The 19,572-nt window shown below is 40.1% G+C and overlaps 1 protein-coding gene across 1 annotated transcript in view; it reads right to left on the bottom strand.

The window, feature by feature from the left end:
- Positions 1-19,572, bottom strand: part of TMEM182 (transmembrane protein 182) — a 52,616-nt gene that overhangs the window by 17,707 nt on the left and 15,337 nt on the right. The gene's annotated exons all lie outside the window — the stretch shown is intronic.

Here is a 19,572-nt window from a genome sequence, read left to right on the forward strand (position 1 = left end):
CATTTTCCGGACCAGATTTTCCATTTTAGAAGTGGAGATATTCCAAAATTCTGGAAAGAGTACCTTTGAGTAAGGATCTAATTGGGTCACAGATAGCGTTCCATACCAAATGTACAAAGACATGAAGACGCATTCACATTTACAAACATGGCCTCTTACTACCACTATAATCACTAGAAGGTAATAATCACTCCAATCCCCTAACAAAAAAGTACACTTCTGTTTAGATTGTGATGCCATTGGAAAGTAGTCTTCAGGTAATAAAAATAGAAAGCAAAAATAAAAATAAAAATTTGTACAGACTGAGATTTTAAGTCCGATATATTTAAGGCATTCTACTTTCTACCAATATTTTTCTTAGAAAGACTCAAAATGAGAAGTTAGAGTAGTCTCTTATGCATGGACCAGCAAGGCTGAATTAATGGATGCAGCTGGTGATAAATGGATTGTGCGTTTGGTGATACATAGTAATCAAATACAGAGGAATTCTAATGATCATTTTTGAGCAGGATAATTACCAATCTATTAAACAAATTCATCATTTCCCAAGGGATAAAACACTAAAATAAGTACCTTTTGGCATAAATGAGAGAAAGCTCTGTGAAACACATTAGTCAAGTTACCTTTTTTCATGAAAATATAGACTTTATATAAGAAAGCAAAAAAAAAAAAAGATTTTATTTTTCTCCACAAGCCCATTTGGCAAAGAAAAAAACACGTCTGTCACCTGCAATCTTACAGAAAAGAGGATGGGAAGGTGGAAACGTACAGGGAGAAGCCACTGCAGTTAAATGGGAAAGGCAGGCTGCACGTTTTGTGTGGACACATCTGAAAGCCCGGGTACAAGGCTGGCTTGTCCCCCATATGCCGTGCTGTCCACTTGACAGTGGCTTCCTGGTCTGTGGTGTAGGAATATTCTGTGGCTGTGTTCAGGCTCCACAGGCAGCCAAGCAGTGGAGAAGTGCTGATCATATCTGAGCATGGGAAGAGTGGTAGACTGTGAGCCAAACATGTGCCATCCAGGTCCTACCAGAATTTGCTAGAGAATTGGCAAGCTTCATGGTTTACATTTTCATTCACACACACACACACACACACACACACACACACACACACACACACACAAATATTCCCTTCAAATTGGGGAGCCTCACCTTTTACATTTGTATTCACTTCATTTGCTTTATTGTCTATCATGTGACAGGTTCTGAGGCAAGTGCTAGGGGTGAAAACGTGAATTAGAGGCAGTCCAGTGAGTAAGGAGCCCATTCTGTTGTTCCCCTGATCACGACTAAAACGTGGACCCACATGGCAAACAACTATCTGAGGAGTCTGAAATGTAAACAGTAGCAAGTGGATTAAGGAGAGAAGTCTAGCTAGCCTTAAGGAAAGATAAAATTGGCTACGAAGAGTTTTCTGAGTTTTTCCTTTTTTTCTCTTCCTAGATTGGACCTGAAGGCAAGTCAGATTGGGAACTTTGTAAAAGTGTAAAAGGTGCAAACAGAAAACAAAGCAAAACAAAACAAAACAAAAATCCCCATAGTTATGATCATCATTCTCACTAGATCAGCAGAAAAGGGGGCTGCTGTAAGCCAGAGTATAGGGAAAGTCCCCATGTTGAAGTCTTCTCTTTTTATTCTCCCAGTCCTGTCTTTAAGGCCTCAAAAGTAGATCTGCACTGCTACCCGAGGGGAGGCATGGACACTTACGATCCCAAATGACGATTTAACACTTTTGCTATAAGAATGAGAAAAAGGAACCCTCAATTTTCAAAGAGTGAGGGAAAAAAAAGAGAGGTTTTCTCTTTTCTTTCACTGCTTTGTGCTTCAATTGCATGGAACTGGGCCATGGCTCTGGAGGCCAAAACTCAGAAAACCTAATCTTTCCAGCCAGAAAAACTGGAAATGTGGGCCTTGGAAGCCTGAAGGTGTGGGAGAAACCCCACAGATGAGAGGGAGCCAGAGAAGAGAATCTCTAATTCTGTGTTTGAATCTACACAAGTGATGAGCTTACTCCCCAAGTTGTGCATGCACAGAAAATGCCCAGAGAAGTGCAGTGAAGGCTCTGAGAACAAATTACAGTATCAAAACCACCCAAGTACCAGAGCCCTGACTGGCACATTATCCCAGGCAGACCCAAACAGCATAGCAAAGGCTTTGAAAACAGAATTGACCTTGCAAAGACTCCCACAGAAGAAAAGGACAGACATGCAGGCGGATCACTCCTTCAAACAACAAATCAATATTCTCCAGAGAAGTTTTTACAGTATGCAAAGTCTAGCAATGTATGTTCAAAATGTCTAGGCTATAATCCAAAATTACTTGATATACTAACATCCATGATAATCTGACCAATTCTCAAAGGAATGAGCAGTCAGCAGACGCCAACCCAAAGACGGCTCAGATGTGTGAATTCTCATACAGACTTTAAAGCAGCTACTAGAACCGTTTGCTATGAACTAAGGTAAACACTGTTGAAATGAATAGATAGAAATTCTTAGAAGAGAAATAGAGTCTTTAAAAAAAAGAACTAAACTGAAGTGAAAAATATAATATCTGAAATTTAAAATCCATGAAATGAACTCAAGAGCAGAATGGAGATGAAAACGAGCAGGCGAAACATGAAGAGAGAGCAGTAGAAATTATCCCAATTGGAATAACAGGAAGAAAAAAAGTGATTGGAACCAAAAATAGCTAGGGTCTCAGAGACTTGAGAGACAATATCAAAAGATATCACATTTGTGTCACTGGAGTCCCTAAGGAAGAGGCAAATAATGTTGGTACAGAAAGAACATTCATAGAAATAATGCCTGAAAACTTCCCAGACTTGCTATAGATGACAGAAACTCAACAAACTCCAAAGGAAATAAACAAACAAAAAAAAAAATTAGCCCAGAAACATAACAAAATCACTGAAAACCATGGATAAAGGAAAAAGTTTTGAATGTAGTCACAGGCAGGTGGGGGTGGGGGGTGGGGGATGACATATTAAATGCAGGAGAACAATAATCCCAAGGACGGAAGTTTCTCATCAGATATGATGGAGGCCAGGAGACAGTAGAACATCTTCAAGGTGCCAAAAGAAAAGAACTATCAACCTTGAATTCTGTTTCTAGTGAAGATATCTTTGAGGGATAAAGGTGAATTTATCAAAGCAGACCTGTTCTGTAAAGACATGCGAAAATGGATTTCTTTAGGTTGAAAGAAATGACGCCAGGGTTCACTTGAAACTTCAGGGAAAAGGAAGTGAAACAGAAAAGGTGGATATCTGCATAAATGTAGTCTAGTATTTTTCTCATCTTAACTTCTTTAAAATATACTTGCCTGTTGAAATGCAAAAATATATTGTCAGCAAAATATGGTAAAGAAGTAGAGCTTTTAGAGTATTTACCACTTCCATGGGATATAACCAGTTACTTAAGTTTCCTGACCAGTTACTTACTTAAGCTTCCTGAACCTCTAACTCTTCTGTAAAATACAGATGTCTGTATCCACCCTTTACAGTTACTGGAGGAATTATTAATAACGCATAGGAAGTGTGCAACATACAATAAGAGATCAATGAATGGCATTTATTTTGTGGTTGCTTTTATTCACATTATTATTTAAACTGTCCTAACACTATGCAGCGGGTAGTACTGTGTTCAATACTAGGAAAAGTGAATTACTTCCCTCAGAGATCCTTACAGACTGCTTTTATGTAACATCGATGTTTGGAAATTCCTTTAGATTACTACACAGGATGCAGTAAAGAAGTTGTGTTTGACAAAGGTCTCTCATACCGTCTTCCTTGGGAAGTTTTCTCATCCCCTAACCTCCAAAAAGGCATTGGGCATGTTTTATAACATGTAACTCTATTTCTAAATACCTGAAATACAAACAAATGGGGTCAGACACCGAACAAAAGACAGCTCAGACATGGTGACTTCAGATCCATGCCTCATGACCAACGTTTTGTAAGGATGAGTTGGGCTCATCAGTGTGATCCCTGCAGAACCGGAAAGCTAGAAACATGAGGTGATTAGTAGCAGGGTTGAAGTTGAAGGAAGCATTGGTCATTGGGTCCAAAAGAGCCACATGTGAACAAGAAGGCAGGCATTATGAATTGGGCCACAGACAGGGCGGAAACAGCAGGACATGCCTCCCTACAGAGAAGAGCAGAAGGACTGAAAGAAGGAGAGAAAGTACCTGGTGAGGGAGAGAGAGAAAGAGAGCAAGACAGAAATGCAGATAAATGCTCCCCAGAGTTGCTGTCATTCCTGAGAGCTGCCAGTTCCTGTCCTGTCATTTGCTCTAACGAAATAGCCTGACTTTTAATTCTGAGTCCCGTGTAAAAGGCAGGAACAACAGATCTGTATTTAAGGGAAGGGGGAACCTCGCGCCTGGAGAGTTGTGAGCATACAGAAATCGCTTCCAAGTGAGTTTCCTTACTGCAGTCACTGTGTGCTTTATTTTTCCACTTGTGTTTCAGCATTCAAAAGTGTGTAACTTCAGGCCTATTTCAAAATGTTTTGGAACTTCCTGTTCCTTGGCTAATTATATTACCTTGTTTGCATATGTGGCACACTTTGATTCCAGAATTAAAATGTTCACTCGTAATTAAGAATCATCTCATGGAATTGGGTAGGGTTCTTTCACTGTCTGAAGTAAACCTGAGGCAATCAGAGAACCTTCAACATAAAGTGAATTAAGTATATGTGTTTTGGGAGTCAAACATGATATTGGGGCCCTTCCAATTACTAATTGTGTGACTCTGATAGACCACAGTTTTCTAAGATGGAAAATAATATCCTTCACATAAGTTTATAGAAAGAGTTGAGAAAATATAAGTAGCTGCATGCAGTAAGTACTCATATACATTTGCTATTACTAGTATTAATTAATACTCACCCTGTAATAAAATGTCAACAATATAGTTGACACATAAAAGACATCTTACTAATTTCATGGATCTAGGATGGACAAGAGTTCAGTTGTAATATATCTACACCTTTTAAATTTTGGCAGGGAGCATGTTTTTGTTTGGTCAGTAGTTTGTATTATTTAAGTCTCCTAGATTGTGAATGTTTCTCAGAGATCACTTCATTTGTTTCCTGGTTCCTTATATGAGCCTGTAAAAACTGTGAAGTTTTGTCTTTGAAAGCTTTGGACTGTGCCGAGTGAAAACATCTCTAAAAATCCATTTGAACCATTAAGGACAATTCAATGCTTAACTTAAACCATATTGGATTTCTATTAATTCCTATTAGAACATGAAGCAAGATGTACAATGTAAGTAGATTTACATGTAATCTATATCATCACAATTTGGATTAATTAAAAGAAAGCTTCATCTGAATCTGTGAAAGTCCAGAATTAACAGCTATTTTCAAAGCAATGGAGTTCTGTTGATTCTAAATAAATTGGCGAACTGACCTAACAAAGTGCCCCTTGTTCAGGTGTTGTAATGAGGATGAGTAGTAATTAGTGTAACAACAGATGTTACAGGAATGGTTCTTCTAGAGTATTCAGCTTATTTTCCTCAATAGATGAAGCTTTTACCCCGACAGTATTACTTGCACCACCAATTTACTTAGTAACTCCATCTTCGTAGGTCTAGATTAAAAATCATCAGTCTCGGGTATGCTGAAATGTGATGTCACTATATCCTGTTTGTCACTTCATATTTTATAATATTTTCACTCACATATGATACTTTGTAGTTTTCATTTGAGGACTATCCTGTTGCTTTTTTAGTGGAGAAAAGAGACCAGTCATTAGAGACTGTCTAGGGTGTTAAATAAGAGTGTATTTGGAATGCAAAACTATGTTCACAATGTGTTTTACTCATAAAAAGTACATAACATAAAGAGTATTAACTGCATTGCAAATTCAAATTTCAGACTAAAACATGTACCAAGAGGAGCTCATATCCTGGGTATACCTAAAAGTCAAATTCCAAAATGACATTAATTAGGAACTGAAGGGAGACATCTACTAAGCATCCTTCAGGGAAAAAACAGAAATATCACCCAAAACTGTAGGACAATGAAGGCCATGAAATAAAGTGGACTATTAACTGTGCACATCAGTATGTGTGCATATGTATGAGTGTGTGTGTGTGTGTGTGTGTGTGTGTACACATTTGCACTATGTGTGCAGGTTCCCACAGACCACAGACAGGAAGCTAATGGCAGAATTGGCATCTGTTCTGAATTCCATCTACATGGTTAGTATTTTTTTTCACTAAGAATGTAATAAAATGCACTAAAACCCATTAATTTTGATGATAGAGCAACCTGAAGTTTTAATTCTGGATTATTTTTTCAAGAAGTTCCATTCCAAGACATTCACATCCATCCAGTAATTCCAGCCGGCGTCTTACAAGGGACCGCAAAGAGAGACCCTGCCAGGCTTGCTTGGCGAACGGGGGTGTTGTTGACAACTATAAGTTACTTAATTTAGCAAACATATTTCTATGGCTCTCTAGGCACCAAAACCTGCTAGAGTAAGACACATTCCTTGCCCTCACAAGTTCAGTCCAGTGATGGAAAAACAAGTAAGTTTCACACTGTGTTGATAGGTGCCTCAGCAGAGGTATGCACAGAATATCATGGAGCCCGATGGACCACAGCCCAGAGAAGCCGCTATTTCAGGGCTGAATGGTAACGAGTAAAGCCCTACAGTTCTTATTCTAGTTGAACTGGGTCTTATTTGAACTGTCAGAAGGCAAGAGGGAAGGTCAGTCTAATCACAGTAGGAAAGAGTTCCACGGATCAGCAAACAGAAAACAGCTCCCTGCAGCTGCTTCCCATATGGATGAAGGGAACAGAAAACGAGGGATAGAAAGCTCGTCAAGGCCTTGTGTGCCACTCAGCAAGATAGTCCTTGTCATACTGGTCCTAGGGAGCCCCTGAAGGTCAGTTATCAGAAATTATAGCCACACCTGTATCAGAATACCGCTCCTGTAGCTGTCCAGAGACAAACTGGCAGGAAGAAGAATAGAAGAAGGGAAACCAGTTAGGTAGGTGCCATAGTAATCCAAGTGGGGCCTAAAACGGGCAGTAGGGATAGAGACGAAAGAAGCTTTAGTGAGAAGCCGTTGTTACAGGAGCTGAGAACCCAGCAAGAACAAAGTCTATCTTTATGGATTTTTCCTTTGCATGCCGGAACAGCGTGTTCTGTTAAGATAGTAACAAACCTCCTCTTGATTTTGTAATATTACAATGTACACATCAAACCTCCTTCCACACAGAGTGGAGAGGGAAAAGTCAACCCACACGATCACAATTCCAAATTCGTAGTGTTTTGATAGATTATTTTGTTGTGTATACAAAAATGTAAATATTGTATTTGCAGTTTAAAGATAAACTTAAGTGTTATTCATGTTTCAAAACTTGCTATCTTGCCTCAGACACCTCACAAAGCTAGTTCATAAAGCTAATCCTATGTTTCGACACATCCTCAAGCACACAGTGTGAAGTGCTATAAAATGTTTTATAAGAAGCCAAAACAAAACGCGCCACCCCCCGCCCCTCCACCATCGTCAGCAGCAAATGAGAACCTCCAGCATATGTTGCCGTTGCTTTAGGCAAGACGCTTCTGTTACACAGGCCAGCAAGCCTGTCCTGCATCTCCATACACTACTGGTCTTGGCAGCATTGGGCAGGTCTAAAAATACAGTCATCCCTTCACCAAAGCAGAAGGACAGGCTGTACAGTGTGTCCGCGTCTGAGCTCTGCAACTGTGGACGTGCCAAGTCACGTGCTCTGCATGGTCCATTGATTTTTTTTTCCAGAACAAAAAGAACATTGAAAGGCCTGATGGAGTTTATTTACTTCCCTACTGTAAACACAGGCAGTGAAGGAAGGGCCGAGAGGGAGGAGTGTCTTGAGCAACCGGGGCAGAGTCCTCACCGTCCATGCCGGCTGTGACCTTGGGACAGTCCCCGAAGCAGGAGAACCGTGGGTTTCTTCACATGGTTTCGTGGGCTTTCCAGGTTGGAGGGTGCGTCTATGGTCACTATCTTGTTTCTCCTCCTGACCATCTTGGGGGGTGGGAAGGGAGGCTTTGTGGGTGCTGGGCTTGGCGGTAGCAGAGGTAAAAGTGGTGGTGGCTGCAGTGACAGCGGTACTAGCACAGTGCGGCTTGACCACAGAAGCAGCCAGAACACTCAAGTCACAGCCAGGAGGAACTGAGGCACTCAGAAGTGAGGTGAAGGGGAATCAGAATGTGTCACCCCAAAATGCGCCACTTTGGGTAAGGATTATCTGAGCTGGAAGCGAGTAAGAGTCAGTGCATGCAGAAAGAAACCTGGGGGGAGTTTTCATCACCTGGCTTAAAGCAGAAACGTTTGAGACATGAAGTCTGCTCTTCGAGAGGAGTTTTATGCCCATGACAGAGACAGCAAGTCAGTACCAAGATGGGATTGCAAACACATCTACTAACGTACCCTTCCTGTCCATTAGTCTCTCCCGTATAGTTCCTAGTTACCATCCCACCGTTTACCACCTCTAGCCCAAACCCGTTTCCTCTGTCTTGTCACATCACCATGTTCTTTGTTAAAAAGGTATATAAGCTCTCAGGCTTATCTGCTTCTTTGGCCCTTCTTCTTCTTTTTTTTCTTTTTTTTTTTTTCTTAGTAGGCTTCATGCCCAGAGCAGAGCCCAACATGGGGCTTGAAATCATGAAAATCACGACCCTGACATTGGGACCTGAGCCAAGATCGAGAGTCAGATGCTTAACCAACTAAGCCACCCAGGCAGCCCAGCTCTTCGTTTTTCCATGAAGGCCTCCATATGCATACAGACTAATAAATCTTTTCTCATCTCCTCTGTCTTTTTATAGTATAATTTGCAGGGCCACAGTCCCTGAACCGAAGGGGATAGAATAAAGTTTCCCTACAGAGGTATTGTATACAAAGACACTCGGATTCTAATACAAGGGACCAGATTAACCTCCAGCTCCAGGTCTTGCTCTGACCCCTGCTGCCTCCAAGGGCCTAGATTTGCAGCCCCATCCCTGCCTGAGCATCAGAGCCACCTGCAGGTTTCTAATGTCATACCCAGGCCAGGATTCCAAACCAGCCCAATTAGGTGAGAATCTCTCTGGGTGGGCACATGCAATCATATTTCTTCCAGCCTCTAGGAGAATGGAATGTGCACCAGGTTGAGAACCACTGGCCTCTTGGGTCTCTCTGGAGCTGCCAACAGCATTGCGAAGGTGCTATATGCCATGAAGTGGCTCAGCCTTTCCAGATGTCCTTCCCTCTGTCATCAGAGCAATCCCTACTCTGTATTTTACTGATGAGGCTGGGGAGCTTAAGGAAAGTTCCAGAAATTAAAACAGCCACTAAATGACAAGGTCAAGATTTGAACTCAGGGCTGTCTGATCTCAGTCTGAGACACCATTAGTCTCTGTGTTTGGGGTGTGTGTGTGTGTGTGTGTGTGTGTGTGTGTGTGTGTTGCAAATAAAGTTCCATCAGAACTTCTAGGTTCAAATCCTCCCACTTTGGTTCCTCTCACCTTATCCTCCAGAAATCCTGAAATTATACTGAAGTTTTCTGTTGGGAAGGGGGAATGCTGTTATGCCTCTAGGCTTTTGTTTCCCCTCACTAGAATGATTAAACCTTCCTACTTGTCACTTGAGATCCGTTCAAGCTGCTTCCTTCCTTGAAGGGACATAGTAGAGTTACTTCCTCACCTCCACCAAAAGGCAGGAGAGCACTGAACCAGCTAGATGAAAGAGGTAGAATAATAACCCTTACCAGCTGTATGACCTTCAGCAAGTCACTTAGCTTCTCCGTGCCTTAGTTTCCTTTCCTATAATGTGATAATAATGATACTTATGGTGTTGTAAGAGGACTGAAAGAGGGAAACACTGAGCAGAGTGCCTGGCCCCCTACTCAGTCAGTGTTCTTAACACATGCCAGTCCCTGGACTTAGCACTCTGTGCTGTCTTCTCACTTCTCACATCCTCCTCCACTGCTAGACTGTGAGTTCCTTCAGGGCAAAGACTCAGTCTTGCTCATTTTTCTAACGCTAGGGAAAGCTTCATGTCTGGAGTGTAACAGACGGTCAATAAAAATACAAATGAGTGGATAATCAATAACTTATCGCTCAGTACCCACTGAAATCTCAAGTTACACAGCCAAGGCTAGGGGAATATTTAAGGGCCGGGGGACAGAATGAAGCAAACTCATTCAAAACAGAAAGGAATCCATGGTCTCGTCTCACTACCACAATGGCTGGGGAGCCTTTATTACCTGAATCCCTACTAGGGAGAAAGAGGCCCTTGAAAATGAAGAGCTGAGGAATCAAGTAATGAGACATTAACACCTGGTGGCTAAGTAAAGGTACCAAGGACTATGTGACTGCCCTTCCCATGCTCCTGAATATCCAGTACATAGAAATTAATTAAGAACGTCAGGGATTCGTGTAAGTTTTCCCACTCAACTCTAAAGATGACAGAAAAGAGACACATTTCCTTATTCTCTGAGTCCCTTAAAAAAGATCTATACCTGAGAAGTCTTGTTATCCTTTATATTAAGCCATGAAAAGAACATTTTTAGAACCGCTTTACTCATATACTTTTTTTTAGTGTTTATTTTTGAGAGAGATAGAAACAATGTGATAGGGTGAGGGGCAAAGAGAGAGGGAGACACAGAATCCGAAATAGGCTCCAGGCTCCAAGCTGTCAGCACAGAGCCCGATGTGGGACTTGAACTCAGGAACCATGAGATCATGACCCGAGCCAAAGTTGGACACTTAACAGACTGAGCAACCCAGGCTTCCCTATTCATATAGTTTTTTAACATTAAATTTGAACCTGCTTGCCCAAATCTTTTGTACAGACAATAGAAAATAATTGTAGCAAAGACTTGCTTACTTAGCTGTAAGTATTGTATTATTATTATTATCCTAGGACTCCTGAGTCTTCATGTTCTTGTCTTTCATATGGTTTGACTCCACAAATCTCTAACATCTTAGAACCACATTTCTCCAGGGAATTTTGTGATATTTTATCATATTGACATTATATATCTAAGAACCTTTTCTTAGAGATGTGACTCAAAAGTAGTTTCTGCTATTTCCACATCAGGAAAGTTGGTTTATGAATTCCAGAGCAATAAAATGATTTGATATGTTCCCTCTATTTTTATCACAAAACACCCAACCAAAGAAGTGATTAACAACTAAACTGAATTCCACTCTTTCACTTACCTATGCTCAGACATTGATCAAAAAATATCTACCTTGTATCAGGCACTATTCTAGGTAAGCACTTATTGGTGATATTCCATGAATAAAAGTACAATATATGTTATCAAGCAGTCTAATAGGAGAGAATTGCACAATCTGATGGTTATTGGCTATGCCAAGTGCAAGGAAAGAATGCAATGAATGGTGTATTACACAAGAATAGAGTAAGGGTATTTGACCCAATCTTGGCATATTGCAGAGAGCTTCCTGGAGGAAGTGATGCTTAGAAGGGACAGTTGGCATGCAGAAAATGGAGGCAGAAAGCACAAAGGAGACCAAGGCGGAATGCAGGTGTGTGCAAGGAGCTTAGTGTGAAAGCAGAGAGAGAGCAAACCTTTGGTGGCAGGGGAAGTGGCTAGAGAAAAAGGTAGGAGGCAGATCACAACGGTCCATGTAGGATACAGTCATTTTCCAGTGGAATATTTTTGGCCCATGTTATGTAAAACTTTCCCTACAAATGACGTAAAAAAATCACTGATTAACGTAAATCAAAATAGGCTTTTTGTCCCCACAAAGCTTCTGTCTATTAATAATCAAACCATTGGCAGGAGGTTTACAGTCTGGATTGTGGGGGGCAGTGTGTTCAGTGAGAAAGACAAAGATAAAAACAGAAAAACACAAGCCCCTTTTCTTTCTTATAGAAATTTGTATTTTCCTGGTTTTGCTTTTCTGAAGGAGTAAAATACCATGATGCAGCCACCAAAAAAATCTGACCATACTTCTGGGAAACTAGCCTGCCCTGTGGCGAAAATTAAATGGACAAAGAAACCTTTTCAAGGAATTAGGATAAAAGAGAAATGAAGCAACCAAGTTTCTAGGAAGACAATGAAGGAATGAGAGTCACCACCAGCTGCCAGGGTGACAGGATTCAGCAGGCAACTAGTGGCCTGTCCCTGCCAGCAAATGCCTTGGAAAACTACGTGACCAGCTCTGGAGAAGGACATGCGTGGTTCGGGATGGGAACCCCGCACACAAGGAGTGTTAGCACAGTCAGCGAAGGTGAGTGTCACATGGGGACAGACGACATAGCTGGCAAGCCGCCAGCATCTCGGCAGGGCAATGCCTCCATTCCCTCCAGAACAAACGTTTGCACTTTGCTCGTCCATGAACAGACTGACAGTCGTATTTTCTCCACTTAGCAAGAAACATGACCTTTGGTGTTCAAGGTCGGCATCCACCAAGTATAGTACATAAACCCTTCTCGGGCATCTTTCAATGACTTGGAATCCTCTAGGGGTCAATCTGAGGGAACGTGTCAGAAATGCTTACTGGCCTTGAGTTCTCACAGAACTGCCAACTATTTGCTGTGTGTGCCTTAGAAGCCAGTCACGTAACCAGCCTCCCTAATTTTCTGTTTGATTCTTAATAAAGAGGTAGCCATCTCAAGTCTCATCTCCAGCTCTTCCAGTTAGAGTCCTGGCAAGCATATGGCCGATATTTCCCTTTGATAATGAACTGCATAGATTGAACTTCCAAGTCTCCCCTTGAAAGGACCAGTCTTCCAAAATTGCCCATTTTAAGCAGAAATTCATCGAGAAGATCAAACGTAACATCCCCACAGCTTCTCTGTACATGGTCTAGTGGGGGATTTGGTTTTATTTATTTATTTGCAGTGATAGGATACATCTTTGGAAGACTTCCCTCTCTAGCTACTCAACATAGCAAACTGTTACAGCAAATATCCTTCTTATTGCATAACAACAGCTGTTGCTCTGGAAACAAGTTAACCCTTTGCTTCCCATAAAACGTATCTATATCTTCCCTTAAAAATACTGAATCAATGCTCCGTGGGTGTGAAGAATACCCTTGGCCACCACAGCCCTGAAGCAATGAATTTGTGGACTAGGAAAAACACTCTAAAGATCAATCATATTTTAAAATAAATATATTTAAAAGTCACTTTGGTTTTACTTTTATACCCCTAGACTTGTTTGTAAAGAATAATAAATAGTAAAAGAAAAATCGACATTGGCTCACCACACCAAAACTAAAAAGTGAAAGAACAGATTATGTAATTAAGCAATGGATTTTGTTTCAAAGTATGTATTGCTTGCTAGGTAAATGAAACATAATTTCTCCTACAATGTTATCAAGAAGGTGGTTATGGAGAAGCAGGCAGCTCATTGCAGAGCCTGATCTTTGGGGTGAGAAACTTAAACACTCTCAGTTTCCTTGGCTTTGAGATAGCAGCAATAAATCCTACCTCGTAGTGCTGTCACCAGATCCAGGGAGCTATATATGTAATATCAAGTAAGTGGGCGAGCACCAGGATGGGCTCCCCTCAATCCATTTAACTTGTAATCAGAAATGAAATACGCCATTCTGTTGTGATAAGAGTGATTTTGATAAAATAAATAAAATTAATTATTATCTATTATACATTAATATTTATTAAGAAATCAGTATTTTATTCACGCAATAAATAAAAATAACACAAATAAAATGTTCCTTTAACATCTGTTAATAGTCTAGTGGGTTTAAATAAGCAGAAATGAGGAGAGAAACAAATAGCATTGAAGGAATTATGATGGTGTCTCTGGGAAATGTATGGCCTCAATGACTGACAAATTCATTTGTTCTCATTCATGCCAGCACTGGAATTTATCAAGTAGTATTTGTGTTTATCATTCATACATTATCATTTACAGATGGAAGAAAGAAAAAAAAGAGTGCAAAAAAATATATATAATCTGTGAAAAGGGAAATAAGAGTAGTGAGCCTCAGAAGAAGGAAGTCCAGCTTGTGAAATAGGAGGTGAAGTTGCTGAGGACAGCCTGTTCAACCCAAGGGTCGGACCACACTCCATACCTGCCTCTACCCCCTGGCAGCATTTAACAAAACTTATCACTTCCTCCTCTGAGGAAAACTTAACCATGGAACATCCTTGGCCTCAGTCCTTGGACTGACCTTCTTTCTCACTACACTCACTCCCCCAAATGGTCTCATCTTGTCTCATGACTTTAAATACACCGCCACACAATGACTCCCAAAGGTACGCTTCCTGCCCAGACTTCCACCTTTAACTCTGGACTCTGTGATCCAAGAGCCCACATAATGTCTGCACTAGGCAGCCTCAATTTAACACATCTGAAAACTTCCAAAGCTTCCTCTTAAAGATCAGCTCCACCTCAGCCCTCTGCATCTCTAGTAATAGCAACATCATCCCTCCAGTTGGCAAAGACAAAAGAGGGTCACCATCGACTCTGCTCTTTCCCTCACACCCCACACCCAATCCATTAGTCAATTATTCCTCCATTATACAATCAGATATAGTGACCTTCTGCTTTTTTTTCAACCAGGACTAAAATCCCTGGAGATTATCTATGAAACAGAAGAGGATTCAGAAAGATAAATATAAGATGCAGACGTCAACGAGGGGGCTTAGAGCCCAAGTAATGGCACAGTGGGGGGGGGGTTCCCTGGGTTTTCTTTTTGCCTCATTCCTCTCATACTTGACACTAGAGAAGTAGAGAACCATAAAATGGCAAAAGCACAGGTCAACCTGGACAAAGTGCCAGGAAGGGGGCTATCTATCATGACAGAAAACATTTAGACGATAACTGTTCTACTGCACTCAAACACCACAGAAGATTTCAACACAGTCTGAATGAAGAGCCTACATTCCCCCTCACCAGACTACATGGACCACTTCAATACAGTGCTGGGTTGGTTTCAGGGAAGAAAGGGAGGTGAGACTTTCATCACCACCAGGTGGGAACATCCAGCCCCTATCCTGTGGTGTTTGAGGAGATGGAAAAGCCGGACACCCAGAAATGGCAACTATCATAGGCAAAAAACAAACAAACAAACAAACAAAAAACCCTAACAAAAACTGTTTATCTAAAGGACAAGGTAAGGGGCTGCCTAGTAAGGCAGGAAACTTTCAGGAAATAAGCATACTACAGTAGTAAAACTTGGGCTCCCAACCTTACTCTGATCAGCAAAGACCAAGAAAGGAGCCTAGACTTTGCCCCTCGATAGGCTGTAACAAGGTGCTCCAAACACTACTGCCTCTGTAATACACACACACACACACACACACACACACACACACACACACACACAAGGATGGGTCAAAGAAGGCTAAATAAGGAGTCAGGACTTTCATCTTTGCAGGGGTAATGAGGTTACCAATCACAGTGACAGGAGAGACCGTGTGTGGAGCCTGGACTTCCACCCCTAAAAGGTGAAAATAAGACATTCCTTCCACCTAGGGTGGTATCAGAGAAGGTAGAGTGGAGAGTCAGGACCACCCCTGCCTACTCTCCATGTCAATGGAAGCCATTGTAGAGGCTGCAATGACTGAATCCTGCCCCTTCTGGATAGGATGGCATCAGGGAAAGCACAGTAGAAAGCCAGAACTCTCATTACTGCCCAGCAGTAGCACAGCATCTCCTCCCGTCAACACATACTAAGTGGGGAACCTGGAATTCTGCTCCTGCCTGACTTTCCCTGAGACAGTACCCATCCCTTCTCCTGCAGAAGCTGTGCCAAAAAAGCCAACCAAAACAAAAAATCTAGAGTTTCATAACATAATACCCCCAAACTCCAGGTTTTAGTTGAAAAAAAAATGTCTAGTCATACCAAGAACCAGGAGAATCACCACTTAAATGAAGAACATCACTCAATAGATGCCAACAGACAGAGTGGAGATGGTAGTATTTGCTAATGAATATTTTTAATGAGCCATGATAAAAATGTCTTGGGGTGTCTGGGTGGCTCAGTCGGTTAAGCATCTGACTTCGATGCAGGTCATGATCTCATGGTTTGTGGGTTCAAGCCCTGCATTGCGTTCTGTGCTGACAGCTCAGAGCCTGGAGCCTGTTTCGTATTCTGTGTCTCCTCCTCTCTCTGTCCCTCCCATACTCATGCTCTGTCTTTCTCTATCTCTCAATAATGAATAAGTGTTAAAAAAATTTTTTTAATGTCTTAAAGAAAATAGGGATTAAATTGAAGAGAAAATTAAATCTTGGCAAAGAAATAGAAGATATAAAGAAGAAACAAAAGAAAATCTTAAGAATGAAAAAATATAGTAGCCAAAAATAAAAACTCAATGGATGGTCTGGAAAGTGGGATAAAGTAGAAAAAGGGGATATACTCAAAAACACTATAGATAAATCAAAATGGAATGAAATTCTAAAAAAATTTAAATAACCCATAGTAAGGCAGGAACAAGAAAACAGAGAAATTAAAACAAAACAAAACAAAAAAACAGAACTGAGATGCCTGGGTAGCTCAGTCGGTTGAGTGACTGACTCTTCATTTTGCCTCAGGTCGTGATCTCACAGTTGTGAGATCGAGGCCCACACCAGGCTCCACACTGAGCGTGGAGCCTGCCTGAGATTCTCACTCTCTCTCCCTCTGCCCCTCTCCCCTGCTTGCGCTCTCTCTGGGGTGGGGGTGGGGGGGAGATCAAAGGTAAGAGAAAATAAAAATTTAAATGGCAGGGTTAATTCCTAACATATCAAAAATGGCATTAAATATAAAGAGCATAAATACACTAATTAAAGAACAGCTTTACCTTAATGTGTATGTGCTTAACAAGAGAGTGCCAAATTACTTGAGTCAGAAACTGACAGAACTGAAAGAGAAAAGAATGGATCCACTGTTACAGTCGGAGACTTCAACTCTTCTCCATAAGAAATGGACAGCTCCAACAGGTAGAAAATCAGTAAGGTCATAGCTGGGCTCAGCAACACCATCAATTAACTGGATATAATTGACATCTATAGACTACTTCACCAAACAAGAGCAGAATACACATTTTCTCAAGCTTACATGAAACACTCACTAAGATAGACCACATTCCAGACCATAATGCACTCCTTAACAAATTTAAAATAGAGATCAAACAATGTCTTCCTTCTCTCAGACCATAGCAGAGTTAAATTAGAACCAATAACAAAGATAACTGGAAAATCCCAAAATATATAGAGATTAAAAACACACTTCTAAATAACACAGCGGTCAAAGAATAATATCAAGAGAAATGTAAAACATTTTCAACTAAATGAAAATGAAAACACAACTTGCCAAAATATGTGGGATTTGGAGAAAACAGTGCCTAAGGGAAATTTAAAGCACTAAATGCATATGTTAAAAAAGAAGAAAGATCTAATATCATTTATCTAAGTTTCGACCTTAAAAAACTAGAAAAAGTTGAGTGAATTAAATCCAAAGTAAGCAAAAGCAAAGAAGTAATATAATTATAATGAAAATCAATTAATTTGAAAACAGAAAATCAATAGAAAAAATCAACAAAACCAAGATGGTCTTTGAAATGATCAACAAAATTGATAAGCCTCTAGCCAATCTGTCTAACAAAAAAAAGGAGGACAGAAATTACCAATAACAAAAATGAAAGAGAGAACATCAGTACATTTTGCAAGGACAGTAAAAGGGCAGTAAAAATAGCTGGATTCATCATACTCATCACTTCATAATGTTGAATCACTAAGTTGTACACTTGAAGTTAATAGAACACTGTCAGCTACACTTCAATAAAAAATTAATAAGCAGCCAAAAAATGGGATAATAAAGGAATACTATGAAATACTCTATGCTACAATTTGATAATATTGAGGAAATGGACTAATTCCTTGAAAGACACAATCTGCCAATACTCAACCTATAAAGGCAAATGTCTATTAAAGAAATGGGATTAGCAGTTAATAATCTTCCTAAACAGAAAGGACCAGGCCCAAATGGTTCCCTGGTGAATTTTACCAAATATTTAAGGAAAAAGTCTATCAATCTCTACAATATCTCAGAGGATAGAAACAGAGGTAGTACCTCCTAAATCACTCTAGGAGGCCAACATTATCCTAACACCAAAACTAAAGACCAATATCTCTCATGAACATAGATGCAAAAATTACCAACAAAATATCAGCCAATTGAATCCAACAATGTGTATAAAGAATTATGCACCATGATAAAGTGAGATTTATCCTAGATATGCAAGGCTGATTCAACATTAAGAAAATCAATTAATATAATCCATCACATCGACAAGCTTAAAAAAGAAAAATCACATGATCATATCAATAGATGCAGAAAAAGCATTTGACAAAATCCAATAAAACATGGTCAAAAAACAAAACAAAACAAAACAAACAAACAAACAAAAACCTCTCAGGAAACTAGGAATAGAGGGGAAATTCCTTAAAATGATAATGTGTATGTACAAAAATCCTGCAACTAAAATTATATTTAACAATGAGAAACTCGAAGCTATTCCACTAATACTCAAGAATGTTCCCTTTTACCACTCCTTGCCAAAATCACACTGGAAGTCTTTGCTAATGCAGTAAGACAAGAAAATAAAATAAAAGGTATAAGGATTGGGAAGGAAGAAATAAAACTCTCTTTGTTCATTGATGATATGATCATCTATGAAGAAAATCTAAAATAATCTACAAAAAACAAAAACAAAGAACTCCAGGAACTAATAACAACAAGGCTGTAGCAAGATTGATACACAAAAGTCAACTGATTTCCTATATGCTGGCAATGAAAAAATAAATTTGAAATTAAAACTAAAATACCATTTACATTAACACCCCCAAAATCAAATAGTTAGGTTTAAATTGAACGACATATGTATAAGATCTATATGAGGATAAGCAGAAAACACTGTTGAACAAAATCCAAGGACTAAATAAATGGAGATATCCCATGTTCATTGGTAGGAAGATTCAGTATTGTCAAGATGTCATTTCTTCCTAACTCGGTCTATAGAGGCAATGCAATCCCAATCAAAATCCCATCAAAATATTCTGTGGATATCAATAAACTGATTCCAAAGTTTGTATGGAGAAGCAAAAGACCAAGAAGAGCCAGCAAAATATTTAAGCAGAAGAACAAGGTTGGAGGACTGATACTATTTAAGTTCAAGATTTACTATGAAGTTGTAGTAACCAAGAGATTGTGGTAATGAAAAAATAATTGACATATTTAGATCAATGGAACATAATATTTAGCCCAGAAACAGATGCATATAAATATAGTCAACTGATCTTTGACAAAGGATCAAAGAATGGACAAATGGAGCAAGGAAAGTGCTACTGGAACAGGTGGACATCTGCATGCAATGAAATGTATGTAGACACAGAACTTACACCCTTCATGAAAATTAACTCAAAATGCATCATAGGCCTAAAAGTAAAACACAAAACTATAAAACTCCTAGGGGCACCCAGGTGGTCAGTCGGTTGAGCATCTGACTTCAGCTCAGGTCATGATCTCACAGTTTGTGAGTTCGAGCCCCGCGTTGGGCTCTGTGCTTACAGCTCAGAGCCTGGAGCCTGCTTCAGATTCTGTGTCTCCCTCT

This window comes from Panthera tigris, chromosome A3 (assembly GCF_018350195.1).
Source record: "Panthera tigris isolate Pti1 chromosome A3, P.tigris_Pti1_mat1.1, whole genome shotgun sequence".
NCBI classification, from domain to species: Eukaryota; Metazoa; Chordata; class Mammalia; order Carnivora; family Felidae; genus Panthera; species Panthera tigris.